Genomic DNA, 15,595 nt, shown 5'->3' with positions numbered 1-15,595 from the left:
AATTTTGCAACTTTTCCAGGAACTGTGCAGGAAAAACCCTGCGTGCTACCGACAGCTTGTGAGGAAGGTTTGGATGGTTATTGTTGTGTCTGCAATTTTCCTTTTTCTCCTGTCCTATTATAATGTATGGTTCTCTCTTCTTTCTCTCTCTGATCTGGTCTTTGTCAGCTCTTCAGCATTTTGCTGAAGGAGATGAAACTTCCCGCCTAGCAGGTGTATTTTAAGCAGAGCCTTGTGACTCTTAGAAACAAGCGGCAATGTCAGAAGCCGGAACGGTCCAGCTCCTGCATCTACCTCTTAGAGAACAGCCCTGTTCTCCTTTACCCCGTGTGACAACTTTATTGTCCCTACGGCTTAGAGGAATCGTTTTCTCCCCCGTATTTGATAGGGAATTTGCATCAAGAACGTTGCCAGCGGGGTGACCGTACCTCTCCGTCTGCTTCTCTCTGTCCATCCTTTCATTGTATCCTCGATCCAGGATCTGGAATCCCGCGTCCCAAGGGCCGAGGAGGAGGAGCAATCAATCCTCCCGAAGCCCAGTCACTTCCTCGCCTAAAAGGTGAGCGCTGCAATGGTCAGCGACGCTGTCCTACCTGGAGCGAGGGCACGTCAGAGGGGCAGGGCGCGCTTCGGGGCCGCCCCTTCTGCTGGTGTCGCGGCCCCGCGCAGAGGCTCCGAGGGGGGCGGTGTGGGGCGTCGCCGAGTGGGGACACCCGCCACTGCACCCCTCCTGCGGTCCCCTGGGTTTCCTCGAGATCTTGAGCTACGCCCCAGGCTGGCGGGCGGAGGGCGTCAGCACCCTCACCTTTGCCGCGTCACCACTGACTTCAGCATCCAGGGAGGCCCCGCGGGGCAGGTGCGCAGAGTCCGGGGCGTCCCCGACGCTGGGAGCGGGGGCGACCCCCCTGGGCGCCGGGCCCGCCGGCCCGCACGCTCTGGGGCTCCCTCTTGCGGGCCCTTATTTTCTCCCCCCGCCCCCGGATCTATCCCCGAGGCCCTCAGCTGCCCCTTTGTCGTTTTTGATTTTCCCCGCACACGCCCGCGCCTACATCCCTCGGGCGTCTCTGCAGGTTCCCGGCCGAGCAGGACGAGCCACGCGGCGGAGCGAGCGCCCCACGTCGGGAGCAAAGGGGCCTCGGCTGCGGGACCGGGGCTGGGGGTGCGTCCCTTACCAGGGGGGGTTCCGGGTGAGTTGGTATCTTCGCAATCCGAGAGTGTAGACAGGCGGGGCCGCGCCCTCCACTGCTCTGTAGGCGCTTAGGGGATGATCTGCGAAGCCTCAGCTTTGGGGACACAGGGATCCTTCCTTCCAGGACCGGCGACCCGTGGGCCTCACGGAGCCCCAGCTGCCTCCGTAGGTCTGAGTGGTGGTTCAAATGACTTTCTTGAAAATCACGCAACCCGTTACAGATCACTCACTTTCACTCACCCACTGTCTTTTTCATACACAGAGGGGAGTGCTCAGAGAGAACGTAGAGTTGCCTTTAATCCTAGAGCTCTGGATGAACAACGGAAACAGCCTCTGCTCTGAAGAAGTTTGAGCCCCACCCTGTCCTTGAAGACCTTCGGATGTCAAGCTTTCTCTGTCCACATTGTGACTGATGCAATGACCCAAGTTCCCCACCATATTGCAGTAGAGGAATGGGAGAGGGTTCCACCCACTGCACAGCATCCTCTTCCCCCCTACAGAGTAAGACCTGCCCCACGCATCTCCTCACCTCCATGTAGTATTTTTCACCAGTAACGAGTGATCAAAATAAAATCTTTCTGCCTTTTGTTCCCTTCCTCCACACTTCTCTGGTGGCTGCCTTACCTAAATCATTACCCAGGTCCCAAAGCTTGCACTTTAAATCACTGAGGAGCTGCTGGAGCTGCTCTGTGGTTCCCAGTTCCATATCTGAGTCCTTCACAGCTTATTCTGTGTGTAACAACTGGTAAAGCCTGAAGAAAATTGAACTAGCCAAGATAATGTAGGAGAATTCCATTAGAGCTTGTCAGGCCTTCTGGGGCTCTCATTTACGATTATGTGTGGAGAGGGTGGATAGCTTTCTCTGTGCTGGTAGAGATGAGGCAGGGGAACACCAATGAATGTACAATGGGAAGATTTTTGTCATTTGGGTGTTTGGTGGTTTCCTTGCTCAAGACAGGAGCAGATTTTGGCTTTGGGATAGGTTATGTTTTTGATACTTCAATAATGGTGTTTCAGAGGATAATTTTAATGGAGATGCCAATGAGATCAACTTTGTGATGTGAGTTTTGCAGAGATATATAGACTCAGTGTAGGAATGGCAGATAAAAACACAGGACGTGATGAGTGCATGCTGGAAAGCCATATAGACCACAATGAGAATATGCGGATCCCAAGGACAGAGAAAACAGTGACTGAAAGGAAAACACGACTTTATGGTAATTGAAGAAAAGGAATGCCCAATGAATGGATAAGTGTGGTAAATGTAGGAACTAATTCCACAATCTCCTTTCCTCCCTTTGACTTCCAACTCCTTGAGACTCAGTTCAAACATCCCTGACATGAAGGGATACCTGCCCCTGTTCTGGGGTTTTAGATACCATGCACTTGATAGCATAATATATAATATTCCATTATAATATATATATTATATTGGGATATTATTCAACTATCAAAAAAACTGAAATCTTACCATTTGCAGTGACATGGATGGAACAAGAGGGCACTATGCTAAGCAAAATAAGTCAGTCAGAGAAAGATGATTATCATATGATTCACACATATGTGGAGTTTAAGAAACAAAACAGAGGAGCTCAGAGGAAGAGAGGGAAAAATAAAACAAGATGAAATCAGAGAGGGAGACAAACCATGAATATTTTATTTATTTATTCATGAGAGACAGAGAGAGAGAGAGAGAGAGAGACACAGGCAGAGGGAGAAGCAGGCTACATCCAAGGAGCCCCATGCGGGACTCGATCCTGGGACTCCAGTATCATGCCCTGGGCCAAAGGCAGTGCTAAACCGCTGAGCCACCTGGGCTGCCAGAGACTCTTTATCATAGAAAACAAAGTGAGGGTTGCTGGAGGAGAGGGGATGAGGGGATGGGGTAACTGGGTGAAGGGCATTGAGAAGGGCATGAGATGTATTGAGCACTGACCTCTATTTCTGAAACTAATAATACATTGTATGTTAATTGATTGAATTTAAATTTAAAAAAATTTAAAAAGAGTCCTGTTTCTTTACTGCCCTCACATTGGAAGACAATTAATTCAATTCTAGATCATGAAAAAGAGTTGGTGAAATTAATAAATATCCAGAAGCTTGTGTAAACGTCCCTAAGAAAGGCTGAAAGTATGCCTAAACTTTAGACAAATTTTTATTTGTTTTTTTTTTGGATCATCTTTAATACAGTATCAAAAAGTGAGTTTCTTTAAAATGAAATGAAAATAGAGAGGGAGCAAACTGTAAGAGATACTGAATTCTAGGAAACAAGCCCAGGGTTGCTAGGAGGGAGATGGGGGGGGGGGGCGGATAGGGTATTGGTGTTAAGGAGGGTGCTTAAGTGAATAGCACTGGGTGTTATATGCAACACATGAATCACTAAATTCAACCCTGCTAACTAATAATAAAGTATATGTTAACTAAATTGAATTTAAATAAAGTATTTTTTAAAAAGTGGGTTTCTTTCCAGAATATGATGTGGGCTTAATATTAATTAACTCGGTAACCCAGTTACCAGTGTTAATATAGCCAAAGAAAAATTACCCTGATACAGAAGAAAAGTGATTTTTTTTTTAAACAGCGCCAGACATTATGGATTAAAAAGAACAATAATAAAAGTAAATAGGCATTATCTGATTAGGTTATAGTTTATTTCAAATGTATATAGTCAGCATAATTGTAATCATTGCAAATCCTATTAGCTTGAATGATAGAAGCAAGACAGGCACATATCTCTATGGCTTAACATTGTTCTGGATATTCCCAACACATTCAGAAAGAGAAAGGAATTAAAGGTATAAAAATGAAAAATATTGCCTTTATTTTCGAAACCTAAACCTATTTTATGTACCTAAAAAACTCTTCATAATTATTCACTAAGGTAGATCTAGTTATCTAAGACTTTAATTGTTTTCATATAAAAACAATAAACTACTTCTATGATGTAAATATTCATGAGAATACAATATGGAAATAGCCAAGAATCCACAAGGAAAAAAAGAGTATAATCAGAAGACACTAGCCTTAAATACATTTTCAAACATCCAATAAAATAAATAATGAAAACAATGTGATACTGAAACAAGAATTCACAGAAAGGCCAACTGAAGAGAATAGTGTACGCCTCTATGCCCGTGTCTTTCTATATAGCTATGTGTATATATATATATGTATATATATATATATATACATATCTAGCTGTCTATCTATCTAGCTGTCTGTCTAATCTATCATCTATCAACCTTCTAGCTATCTACGTATCCATCCATTCAACCATTTATCCATCTATCCTGGAAGTCAAAGCCGAGACTCACTTGTACCCGGAGCAGCAGAAAGGGGTTCAGGCTTCTGCCAGGAATAAATGCAGACACCACCAGGAGCAGCAGCGCTCCAAATCATCATCTCTTGATTCTATGGCGGCATTCATTCAAATGATCATGAGGTTTTTCAAAAATTAAACAAAAATTGTTCTTTTCTGTTTTCAATATTTTATTCAAAGAAAAAATGAACCATTTACAAAAGTAGAAAAAATAGAAAAATGAAAACTGGTCATATAATGACAATGATCAACTCATGGCTACTCTTAGAAAATACATTTTTCCACTTAGTCAACCAAGTTTTAAGAGCAAAATTAGAGCAGCAAAATCACGAAGTTATATTAGTCTCTAAAATAAAAAAAAAAAGTCACAAGCATTGATGATATTAAGGGTTTTGGGCTCTTTGCCATACTCTGGAAACAGAGTGTCCATATCCATCACAGCCAGCAACATGCTCCCCTTACTAAAAACAATTATTTTAAGGAATATTTCTGTCTTCACTTCACTCTTGTCATTTTTTGATAGGAGTAAGACTCACGGAGATCTAAGAGTTCAATATGCACAAAACGGAAGGAAATGGACAGGGTGAGGGAGAAGAGCCCTTGCCTTTGGCGTGGATGCCCTGGACTCTTGCTGGGAATGGGTCTGTCCCACCAAAGTCAGCTGGAGTCTGAGTCTGAATCAGAGGAGTCGCCTGAGGAAGATGAGCTGGGGCCACTGTGCTCAGACCGACAATAGTCATCAGCATCCCCACTGCTGGGGTCCGAGGACCTCCTGCCTTCCTTGGCTGCTTCATTTTCTCCTGATGCCCGTGAGGCATGAGAATTGCCCCCAGTAGCCGCTGAGGATTCTGTCTCTGGAGCCTGGAGCCTGGAGCCTGGAGCCTGGAGCCTGGAGCCTGGACTCCCGTCCAAGCCCCCTTGCAGACTCCCTGCGGACAGGGACTGCAGGTCTGTGGGTCTGATCTTGGGGGTGGGCCCCCCTTCATGCCCGTGTTTCCGCCTAGCACAGGGCAGGTCTCTGTGGGCAGCACGTTCTTCAGGAGCCCGCCGGCCTCTTGAGCAGGACCCGGATCCGGCGTGCCCTGGGGCTGCGGCTCCTCGGCGCTGCTCGTGCAGCTCCTCCCGGGGCTGGGGACCGGCTGCGGCCGCCGGGCTCCCCCGAGCGCTCCGCAGGCCGCACCTGCTCTCCCCGCCCCCCGCGAGTCCCGGGGGCTTCTCATATCCCTTCATGGGGGCCTCTTGGGCCCCCCGTGGAATCCCACCCTCCGGGAAGAAGAGTTTTCCGGGGGAGACTTCACGTCCTGCACACGCCTCTGAAACTTCCTTCCCGCTTTGTGTGGGCTCCTCCCGGTTACGTCCAATTGCTTAGAGCCCGGAAGAGGGCGGGTGCTCTGCCTGGAGCCGAGCCAGTTTCTCCTCAAACTGCCCTTTCTCCTTCGGGAAATCTTGCACTTATTTGAGCCTTATCTGCTCCGGGAGCTCCCTGTATTGCTCAGACAGGCGCCTGGTCAGCTCCTGGTTCCTCAGCTTGGATACTGTTGGGGCTCCTGGGCCGCGCCTCCCTGAGGAAGCCAAGGTGAGCCCCAGGGCGTCTGGGCAAGTCTGGGGGTTTCTTGTGGCTTGTGCTTCTGCAGGTCTTTCAGCACCTTCCCAGCTTCCGGCACTAACTCGGTCAATGTGCGAAATTTTCTCATGTGCTAAGAAATGTGTAACCATTTGAGTTTGCACGTTTCTCCAGAATAATCTTCAAAAGCCACTTTTCCCCAGTCCACCTGTGACTGGGTTGCTTTGAATGTGTGGCTGTCGTTGGACGGAAGGTTGGTCTCCACGCGTTCCAGCAACTTCACAATATCTGCTTTGCACCAGTGATCTGGCCTCCAGGCGATGGCATTTCTAGGATTTCTAGGCCTTTGGCCCCTTACAGTTCTAGCAGTTGAGACACCTCAGCAGGAGTCAGACTTCGTCACTCTTCAGACTCCGCACGTGAGTTGTTTTGGGAAGTTGTGCAGAGCTCTGCTTTCTGAGGAGAAAAAAGAAATGCATGAGAAAATCACAACCCACTTGAAGAATTTAACCGCCCTTAATGCAGATAGAAAATTGGCTACTTCTGAGTTGAAATTTATGTTTACATTTTTAAAGACTTATTTATTTACTTGAGAGGAGAGAGAGAGAGAGAGGGGGGGGGAGGGGCAGAGGTAGAGACTCTTTCAAGCAGGCTCCCTGCTGAGTGAGGAGACTGAGATAGGGCTCAGGATCCTGAGATCCTGAGATCATGACCTGGGCTAAAACGAAGAGTGGGGACGCCGAACTGACTGAGCCACCCAGGCATCCCCCCATGTCTACGTTTCATATACTCCCTTCGCGTTTTTCAAAATTGTCTTCCTAACCCGAGCCTGCCTTCTCACCAGAGCCTGGCACTGAGCAAGACCAACAAGTGGCCACTGTTTCAAGAGGCTCAAGTTAAGATATAAGTCCTAGGTGGGGGGCGTGCTTGGCTCAGTTGAGTCTGTGTGTGCCTTTGGCTCAGGTCATGATCCCTGGTTCCTGGGATCTAGCCCTGAGTCAGATTACTGGCTCAGCGGGAAGCCTGTTTCTCCCTTTTCCTTTGCCCACCACTCCCCTGCTTGTGCTCTCTCTCTCTGTCTCTGTCAAATAATAAAATAAAATCTTTAAAAAAAAAAAAAAAGAAGTTCTAGGGCAGGAGAATGGAAAAAGAAAATAAATGCAAAATGAATGGAAGGGAAAGGCCCATTGCTCTCTGGTGCCTTGCTTGTGGCTACCTTCCAAGTGCAGGTCAGAGGTCCACGGCTGAGGGTGGAAGTAGTGAGACAAGCCTGGGAGCTTCTCCAGGTCTATGCCACACTGTGGTCTGTTTATGAGTGAGACCCGAGCCTGTGGTAAGTTCCTGATTTGTTTGCATTCACTGGGACCCAGTGCAATGGGACGAATGCCTTCTGATGAACTAAACTACTTCTCTCTTCAAATGTCAAAGATCAAGTGAGAATATGAGGACATTTATGATTTCCTCTGGGTAACTGATCCTCATCTTGAAGCCTCAGTGCCTTTGACCAAAACCACACGAGGCTTTCCTTCAGTTTTAGGACCAAACCAAATCTAAAACTACGTGACATCTACATTCCCTCTAGATATCCCAATTTTCATACACAAGGAACATAATATAAAGGACACAAATATATAAATTTATAAATGTCAAAACAAGGACAGATGAAAATTCAATAGAGTAAACTGGAGGAACTTACAGGATTTTTGGTACCTTGGTATAATACATTTGCTTGGGAAAGTCTTAAGCCTGCTGACAGTTAATTAATTTTGCCAAGAAAAAAGTCAGAATTATTTACTTAAAAGTGTATGCTCACCTGGTGAATGTGTAATTGGTCTCCTCAATGCCTATAGGAAAACCCAACCAGTTGGGTCAGTTCTGTGTGCTCTGGACTCTGTACTAGAAGGCAGCTGAGGCTTTCTGAGTTCCCACAGTCCAGCCAATTCAAAAGCCTCCGCTAAACAAACTTATTTTGCCTTTGCAAAGCCTTTACACTGGATCCTGAAGCTCCACCCAGATTAGGTCTGGAGTAGGCAGGACCAGGGGAGGATGTACCTTTCTGGCCTTGACTAGAATAACCCCTTTCTCATTCTCCAAAGACAATCTAATGAAATTACCCTCCTGTTTTTCATTCATCCTTGGAATTCTTTTTAAACAATATGCATATGGAAAATTTTTGTCTGGGTTTCTGGGTCCCCACATTCTTTTCCCATTCCCACTTGCACATCTGACTATATTTCAATATGGTGTTTGAATGTAGGTCCTTCCCTTTGGTGTTAATTTCAGTGCTTTCCCATGCTGTAGCATCTGATATTTTCTCATCTTCAGCATGGCCACCTAAATCCTTTCAATCCTGCTCAATTTCTCCTTAGTCCTCAGAGTTTAAGGTGACATTTGAGATCAAAATGTGATTGGGGCCTGGGTGTCCCAGTCACTAAGCTTCTGCCTTAGGCTCAGGTCATGATCTCAGCATTCTGGAATCCAGCCCGAGATGGGCTCCCTGCTCATTGGGAGTCTGCTTTTCCCTTTCCCTCTCCTCCTCCCTGCTTGTGCTCTCGCCTGCTCTCTCTCTCTCCCTGTCAAACAAATAAATATAATCTTTAAGAAACAGTGAATGATTCTATTCAATTTTGTAATGGAGATGGGATATGAAAAAAAAAAAAAAGAACAAAAAAGCCAGATGATTTGGTGAAAGCAATTGGATCAAAGTCAAATTGGCTACCAAGATATCATGGGCAATGATCATTATATTTTTTAATAATTTAGCTTTTTCTAAGTAGATAATGCATTGAATGATTTGAAAAAGACCTCATATTTCAATGTTGGCAATTATTTCTGAAACCTCAGTTTCCTGACAAAAAGTTAGAGATAGCAATAGTAAATGGGCTTGCAGAAAATGACACTGTTAACTGTGCAGCAAAGGCAGAAATTAGAGGGTTAGTGCTTTCATTAGTCTAGCAATGAGTTGTTTCATATAAAGTAAAATTTAAAAACATGATATGTTTTCTGGTGCTGATTGTTATTCTATGATCGTTATATCTTTTCACTATGAAAAAGAATGATGATAATAGTTCCCAAGGACTGAGAACATACTGCTACTCTCCTTCCTTAATGATTGTTTTTAAATGTAGGTGTGTCTGTAGTAAAGATAGAAGGGCAAATTAAAAAGCTTAGTATAGTCACGTGAGAGGATTCTTGTTGAAATCTGGTCCAATTTTACAAAGTTTAATCCTATTAACTCTCATATATTCAGAAATTGGTTTCAGTGATGAATTCTGTTTGAGATACGAACATCAAAGAAGAAATTTTAGTTTCATGACTATGGCTTATGTGTGAACGTTTTTGTGCATTTTAATCAACATTTTGTAATTAAGGCTTTTTTCAGGATCATGTATGAGGGACAGGAGACATACAGATCTGTGGCATTATATTAATGTCTTCATTTAATCAATTTTTAAAAAAATGTATTATCTCTTTTTTTTCACAGTTTATTTATTTATTTGAGAGAAAGAGGGAGAGATGAGAGTGCCTGAGCACAAGTGTAGGGAGGGGTAAAGGGAGAGGGAGAAGTAGGCTTCCCAGCTGAGCAAGGAGCCCAGTGCCCAACTAGATCTCAGGACCACGGGATCATGACCTGGGCCTAAAGCAGATGCTTAACTGACTGAGCCACCCAGGAACCCTCCCCCTTAATTTTTTATTACCTCTTATAGGGATGTTGTTTTACTAACCAACAAGCTGTTTTATATCCTCAAACTGACAGATTCTTCCTGCAACTGTGAACTTAACAGAAAATGCTTGTTGGTTGAATTATGATAGTTGCCTAGAAGTCAAAATGTTATTTTTTTTCCCTCTTGTAGTATCTTGGAGAGTAATAGCTTGCTGATTTTAATTGAGTCAGAGGTGGGAGTTCTGCCTCCAGCATTTAGTACCAGAGTGATTTTGGACAAGAAATCATAATGGGATGGTTTTGACACTTAAATAATAAAAGTAGAGATGCTTAGTGAACTGCCCTTTGTTAAAGCAATCACTGGCTAGTCACATTACTAATTGATTCTTCAGACCAATCATGACTTACCTATGCAGCCACACACTGAATCAAACTCCTGAAGTCCAAGCTTTTTGGAGGAAATTAACACCCCAACAAAATTAAGGTTGTTTTGTACAAGAAGTGGGTCAGAAAGGCGTATGCCTGTTGGCTAGGCAACCAACAAAGTTATCTTATAGAAATTTTTACTTACTTTTGTAAGTAAAATGCAAAAAAGAAAAAATGAAATATATTTAGCAACTGGAACCTATGCATATCCCAAGCGAGCATGGATTTAACTAGAAGGTAATTAATGTGGTGATCACTATTGGATCATATGTATGACCAGCCACTGTGGTGGTTAGGTTTTAGTTGCCTGATATATATTTGGTTATGAGAATTGCTTTCAAACTTGCCTGCAAAAACTTTAATCATATTAAAATAAAATATTTTTATCAACATGCTTAAGATTATGGAATTCTTATAGTCTCTGCCTCTGTGGCTGAGGCATCTTGTTACTGGACTAACTTTCAAAGTAGAGGAGATAGTCTCTTTTTATGTAGATGTCTAGTTTGCACATGGCAGAAATCTTTCTGGATTCTGGAATGAATTGCTGAACTACGTGGCAAGCCCTCACCACTGTTTTTTGGGAAAGGAATACTTTCCTTTAAAATATTCTTGCCTTATCTCAAAGATCTACTCTTTATGAAGGGACATAAATAGTCCCCAAACATTAAGACCAAAAAATACAAAAAAATCTTAAGTGTGTATATAAATATACATTCATGCTTGCCATCTATAACAGCTTGTTTTTTGGACCTATCTTAATTTTCTTTATCCATTTTATTATTTTTACTGTCAACTGATTTTATTTTAAATTATTTTCCTTTTTTAAAATGATTTTTATTTATTTGAGAGACAGAGATAGTGAGAGAGAGCATGAGCAGGGAAGATAGGGAGAATCGCTCCCTCCTGAGTAGGGAGCCCAGTGTAGGGCCTGATCCCAGGATTCAGGATCATGACCTGAGCCAAAGGCAGACTCTTAATGGATTGAACTACCCATAGTAGTGTCCCAACTATCAACTGATTAAACAAAACTGATACTGACTTAATCAGATTTGATGCACTTATTAACACTTTTACGGTATAAAAATGTAAGTTTGCAAGTAAAATTTGGGAGTGTTAAAGTTAGGGATATAGGTGATCAAAATTTGAGACCTGTCTCAGGGCACTTGGGTGGCCAAATTGGTTAAGCATCTTGCTCTTGGATTCTGTCCAGATAGTGACCTCGGTGGTGTGAGACTCAGCCAGGTGTGGGGCTCTGTGCTCAGTTCAGAATCTGCTTAGACTGTCTCTCCTTCTCCCCTGCTGCCTCTGCTCCCCAGACTCTCTCTCTAAAATAAATAAATAAATCTTTAAAAAATTGAGACCTATCTCAGTAGTAACTGACCCAGTTTACTCGATTCCAAAACATGATGCACTTTTATATATCAGAATAACTTATGACTTCACCATCAAGCAAGATAAACAATCTTCTGTTGTTACTCATCTAGATCTATTCATAGGAGAACATGCAAAGGGAAAAATGTCTTTGTTTGAATTATGGGGGAGGGGGCATTTTAGTAATAGACACATATTTATACCTTTGACAAGCACAGGGAATTGCTTAGTATTTTCCTCTGACTCCGTCAAGAATTGCTCTTAGAATTTTCCTTCTAGCTACAAAGTGGAGTCACTTGGTTCTGGGCATTTTTGGAAGCAAAAGCTCTTAGAAAATCATATTTTGTGCTAAGAGAAGAAATATTTCAGAAGAACAAAAACCCTGAATGTTTCCTTTCTGCAATTTTGAAGTGACAAGATAGTTTGTATCATTTCAGATATTAAGTCAATTCAGAAATTGTCCAGGAATTTTAAAACTGATTTTAACTGGAATATTCTTTTTCTTTCCACAGTGGAGATTTCCTGCGATAAAGAAATAACCAATCATGATATCAGACTGACTGTGAGAAGTTTGAGATGTAGACATGACTGTCTAGATGCATCTTTGAATTCAGAAAGATCTAACTATTTTGCTGTGTGGAGAAGATCAAAACATATTATTGGTGATGACTTCACCTCTAGAAAACAGTATTGGGAGGTGGATGTGGGTAACTCTTGGGAGTGGGCTCTAGGAGTCTGTATAAGGATTCTTAAATAAGGAAGAATGACACTGATAGAATCTAAGGATATGTTTCTTCTGTGTTTCCAGGAGGCGGGTAATTGTTACAATCCCTTATCCACTTTCTCAGTGTTTGTCAGTAAAGAAATCTCTGGGTCAGTTGGTATGTTCCATCTTCTAAAATTAAATGATCTCTTGTGGCCCATTTATCTAGAATACGTGCTATGGTTACTCGCCTGGTTGGAGTATGCTGGAGTTACAGAAATACACAAATGTGTGATTTAAACTTAATGGTCTGGTGTAGGACACAGAGTTTGCCCATCACAGACAGACTTGGTTATCTACAATGCCCATGTCAATCTGAAACCTTCTCCCACCTCTTCATCTAGTGTATCCTACCTATAAATTCACCGCCAGAAGAAAAAAACATCTGTTTTCCAGGGAAATCTCCACTGACCTCAGGACCAAGCTAGGCCTATGAACATGAACTCCAAATATGTGGTCATTTCTTTTACAATAATGTGAATTGCAAGAGATAAAATGTTCACTGACATATCACCAGCAGATAACAGAGTGTCTAGGAGAGAATGTGCCCTGAACAAATAATTGATGCATGAATCAATTAATAAAAGGGTAAGATGATTGTCTTATTGGCAATAGGGTTTGATTACAGTATGCTACCCAATAATCTTTGCTAAAGTATTACAAATTATCTACGCTCTTTCCCAAATTCCATTTCTGAAAGGAAGATAGTTTTGAAGTATATATGGTTCCACACATTCCTCATTAATAATTGAGAATAGCAAGTAGCAGAAATTCTATCAGCTATTGAAAATGGCACAGATAAAGCAATGGGGAGAGACAATGTTGAGGATCATAGGGAATGAAGAATATGCACATGGTTCTCAAAGTTTCATTCAGCTCCCCCAGCATCATAATTACCTGAGCCTTATTTCAAATCCAGTTCTTGGCCCAAACCCATGACCTATGGAAACAAAAATATCGCATGGGGGTTGGGGTTGAAATCCATGGTTTATCAGTTTTTCCAGGTCATTCAGATGAATGTTCAGCTTTGAGAAATACTTAATTAAGTTGGTTTACAGATACAAAGTCTACATAACTCTCCTTCACCTGAGAGCTAGAGTTTCATAGGCACAATTTGATTCATTAGTATTTATTAAATAGTCTTTAATGAAAGAAATATAAGAGTGGAAATTGAGATATTAGAGACAGTGTTGAGAACCTCAAAAATAAAATTTGGATAGTCACTTTTCTTGAATTCTTGATTTCTTAAAAACCCCTTTTTTTTCTCAGAAAATTCAGACCACATAATAGTAAAAACAAAACAAAACAAAACAAAAAAATCCACCTAATGTAGGTAGTTGAAAAAGTGAATTTAATTTACTTTTTTGAAGATACTTCAAAAAAGATATTGCAATCAAATTTTTTAAAGAGATTATTTATTTATTCATGACAGACACACACACACACACACACACAGAGACAGAGAGAGAGAGAGAGGGAGAGAGAGGCAGAGATATAGACAGAAGGAGAAGCAGGCTCCACGCAAGAAGCCCGAGGCGAGACTGGATCCTGGGACTCCATGATCATGCCCTGAGCCAAAGGCAGATGCTCAACCGCTGAGCCACCCAGGTGTTCCAGGTATGATGGTTTTTGGGTATACTTCAAATGCTGGAAATATGTGATGAGAAGATTGCAATGTATTACATGCAAATATGTGGTGGATCTTTATGCATATAAATTTTACATACATATAAATTTTATACCAAATTTGGATGTTGGCAATATTAGAGCAGTGTTCTTTTTTGGAACAAGACATCAATAGGCATTCTAAGGTATCAGTGTCAGAGGTAATGGTCTCATGACCCTAACAATTAAGAGGTGGGGCATTGGTACAGGGAAGAACAAAATACCCACAGAAACCAGACGGCCTAAGACTCACTTGATGAATGGTTTACCTGACTGTTGACTGAATGGGCAGGCATTGCCATTGGATTACCAAAGAGAAACTTTCCAGTGAATATGCTACGAGAGTTTACAAAAATTAATTCCAGGTACATTCAAGATGAAAAAGCAAATTCATCATTTTAAAAGAAGTGAATATAGGAAAATATCTTTTTGATTCTGTGTTAGAGATGGATTTCCTGGTGAAGAAAGAAAAAACACATTTTAAATAAGGTTAACTACTGATCAATTGAACTGCAAAAATTTTAAGAATATTGTTTTCAAAAGACACCCTAATGGAAGTGAGGGATAAAACCAATAAAGGGTGAATCTCCAAAATATGAAAGAGTACTTCCACCTGGAAGAAAACCTGAGATGGCCTTTCCACTATGAAAATCACCTGAAACTGTTACTTCAGAGAAAGGGAAGAAAGCAATAAATGGGAAGATATTCTCAACCTCACTCATAGAGACAGAAAATTAAAATGACAATCACTGGCATCGGATGAGCATTGAAAATACTAATATATTAAATTATAGTAATAAGACAGGGCAACTCTCCTGGCTGAGCAAAGAGAAACTGACAGGAGGAGGGGGGAACGTTATAGGAGACTGTTGGGGCAGGAGGGGGGTACGGAGGTGTATCTAGGCAGGTTTGGGTACGCTGGGTCCAATCTTCCCACAAGGTCACCTGAAGGTAACAGGGTGAGTAGGAGACCAGAGGGTGACAGTGCCAGAACCTGTAGACCAGGATGCCTGTTGTGCCAGTGCTTGCATTACAGGGAGCCACCCCCCCACTCAGGACATCAAAGGCACTGCAGATGTGCAGGACAGGTGCAGAGCTCTTGGCAACTCAACTGTGGCTCTCCGACAATTCTAAAAGCTACAGCAGGAAGACTAGGAGTCTCTTGCAGTTTCCACCATATCTTGCTATTACATATTTTAAAAGTGCATTTTTCCTCCTGTTCTGTCCTCAGCAGCTCTAAATTCTGCATCCTCTAATCACACGAGACCATGTAAGCTCCCTTTCTGAAGCCCAGGCCATCCATTTTAGCCAAGCGCTGTGCTTGGTTCTGTGTCAAATCCAGTGTCCCTACCCTGCCACGTGTCTGGCAGTGACAGTGGAGACACAAGATGGCTGGCCCTTTGACAGTTTTGAAAGCATAGGTTGCACTTGTTTCCAAAATGAACTCACATTAGGGGATCTGGTCCAGGCACTTGGGGTACAGAGCAGGATTCTCCCACGTTGGACAGTGCCCAGGAATCCTTAGGATTGGACAGCACTCAAAGGAATCAGAGACCTCTTACCCAAAGGTACTGGGCAGTACCTCTTGACAGATCTGATTTGGAAGCTCCTCATGCCCTGGACAAGGGAAAGGG

At 42.7% G+C, this 15,595-nt stretch overlaps 1 protein-coding gene across 30 annotated transcripts in view; it reads left to right on the top strand.

The window, feature by feature from the left end:
* The window catches only part of LOC144295044 (tripartite motif-containing protein 77-like), a 62,122-nt gene that overhangs the window by 33,122 nt on the left and 13,405 nt on the right, over positions 1-15,595 (top strand). For 17 of the 30 annotated variants that reach the window (XM_077867417.1, XM_077867413.1, XM_077867416.1 and 14 more), the window contains 3 exons: positions 389-559; positions 1,452-1,690; positions 12,046-13,913. The gene's annotated coding sequence lies outside the window, so the exon portion shown is untranslated. Of the gene's footprint in view, positions 1-388; positions 560-1,451; positions 1,691-5,863; positions 6,085-12,045; positions 13,914-15,595 lie in introns of those variants that run through there. The other 13 variants (XM_077867424.1, XM_077867431.1, XM_077867426.1 and 10 more) reach the window with 3 other exon arrangements.

Source organism: Canis aureus, chromosome 23 (assembly GCF_053574225.1).
Source record: "Canis aureus isolate CA01 chromosome 23, VMU_Caureus_v.1.0, whole genome shotgun sequence".
NCBI classification, from domain to species: Eukaryota; Metazoa; Chordata; class Mammalia; order Carnivora; family Canidae; genus Canis; species Canis aureus.
The sequence above is the reverse complement of the archived record's forward strand: the minus strand, read 5'-3'. Positions and strand labels throughout refer to the sequence as shown.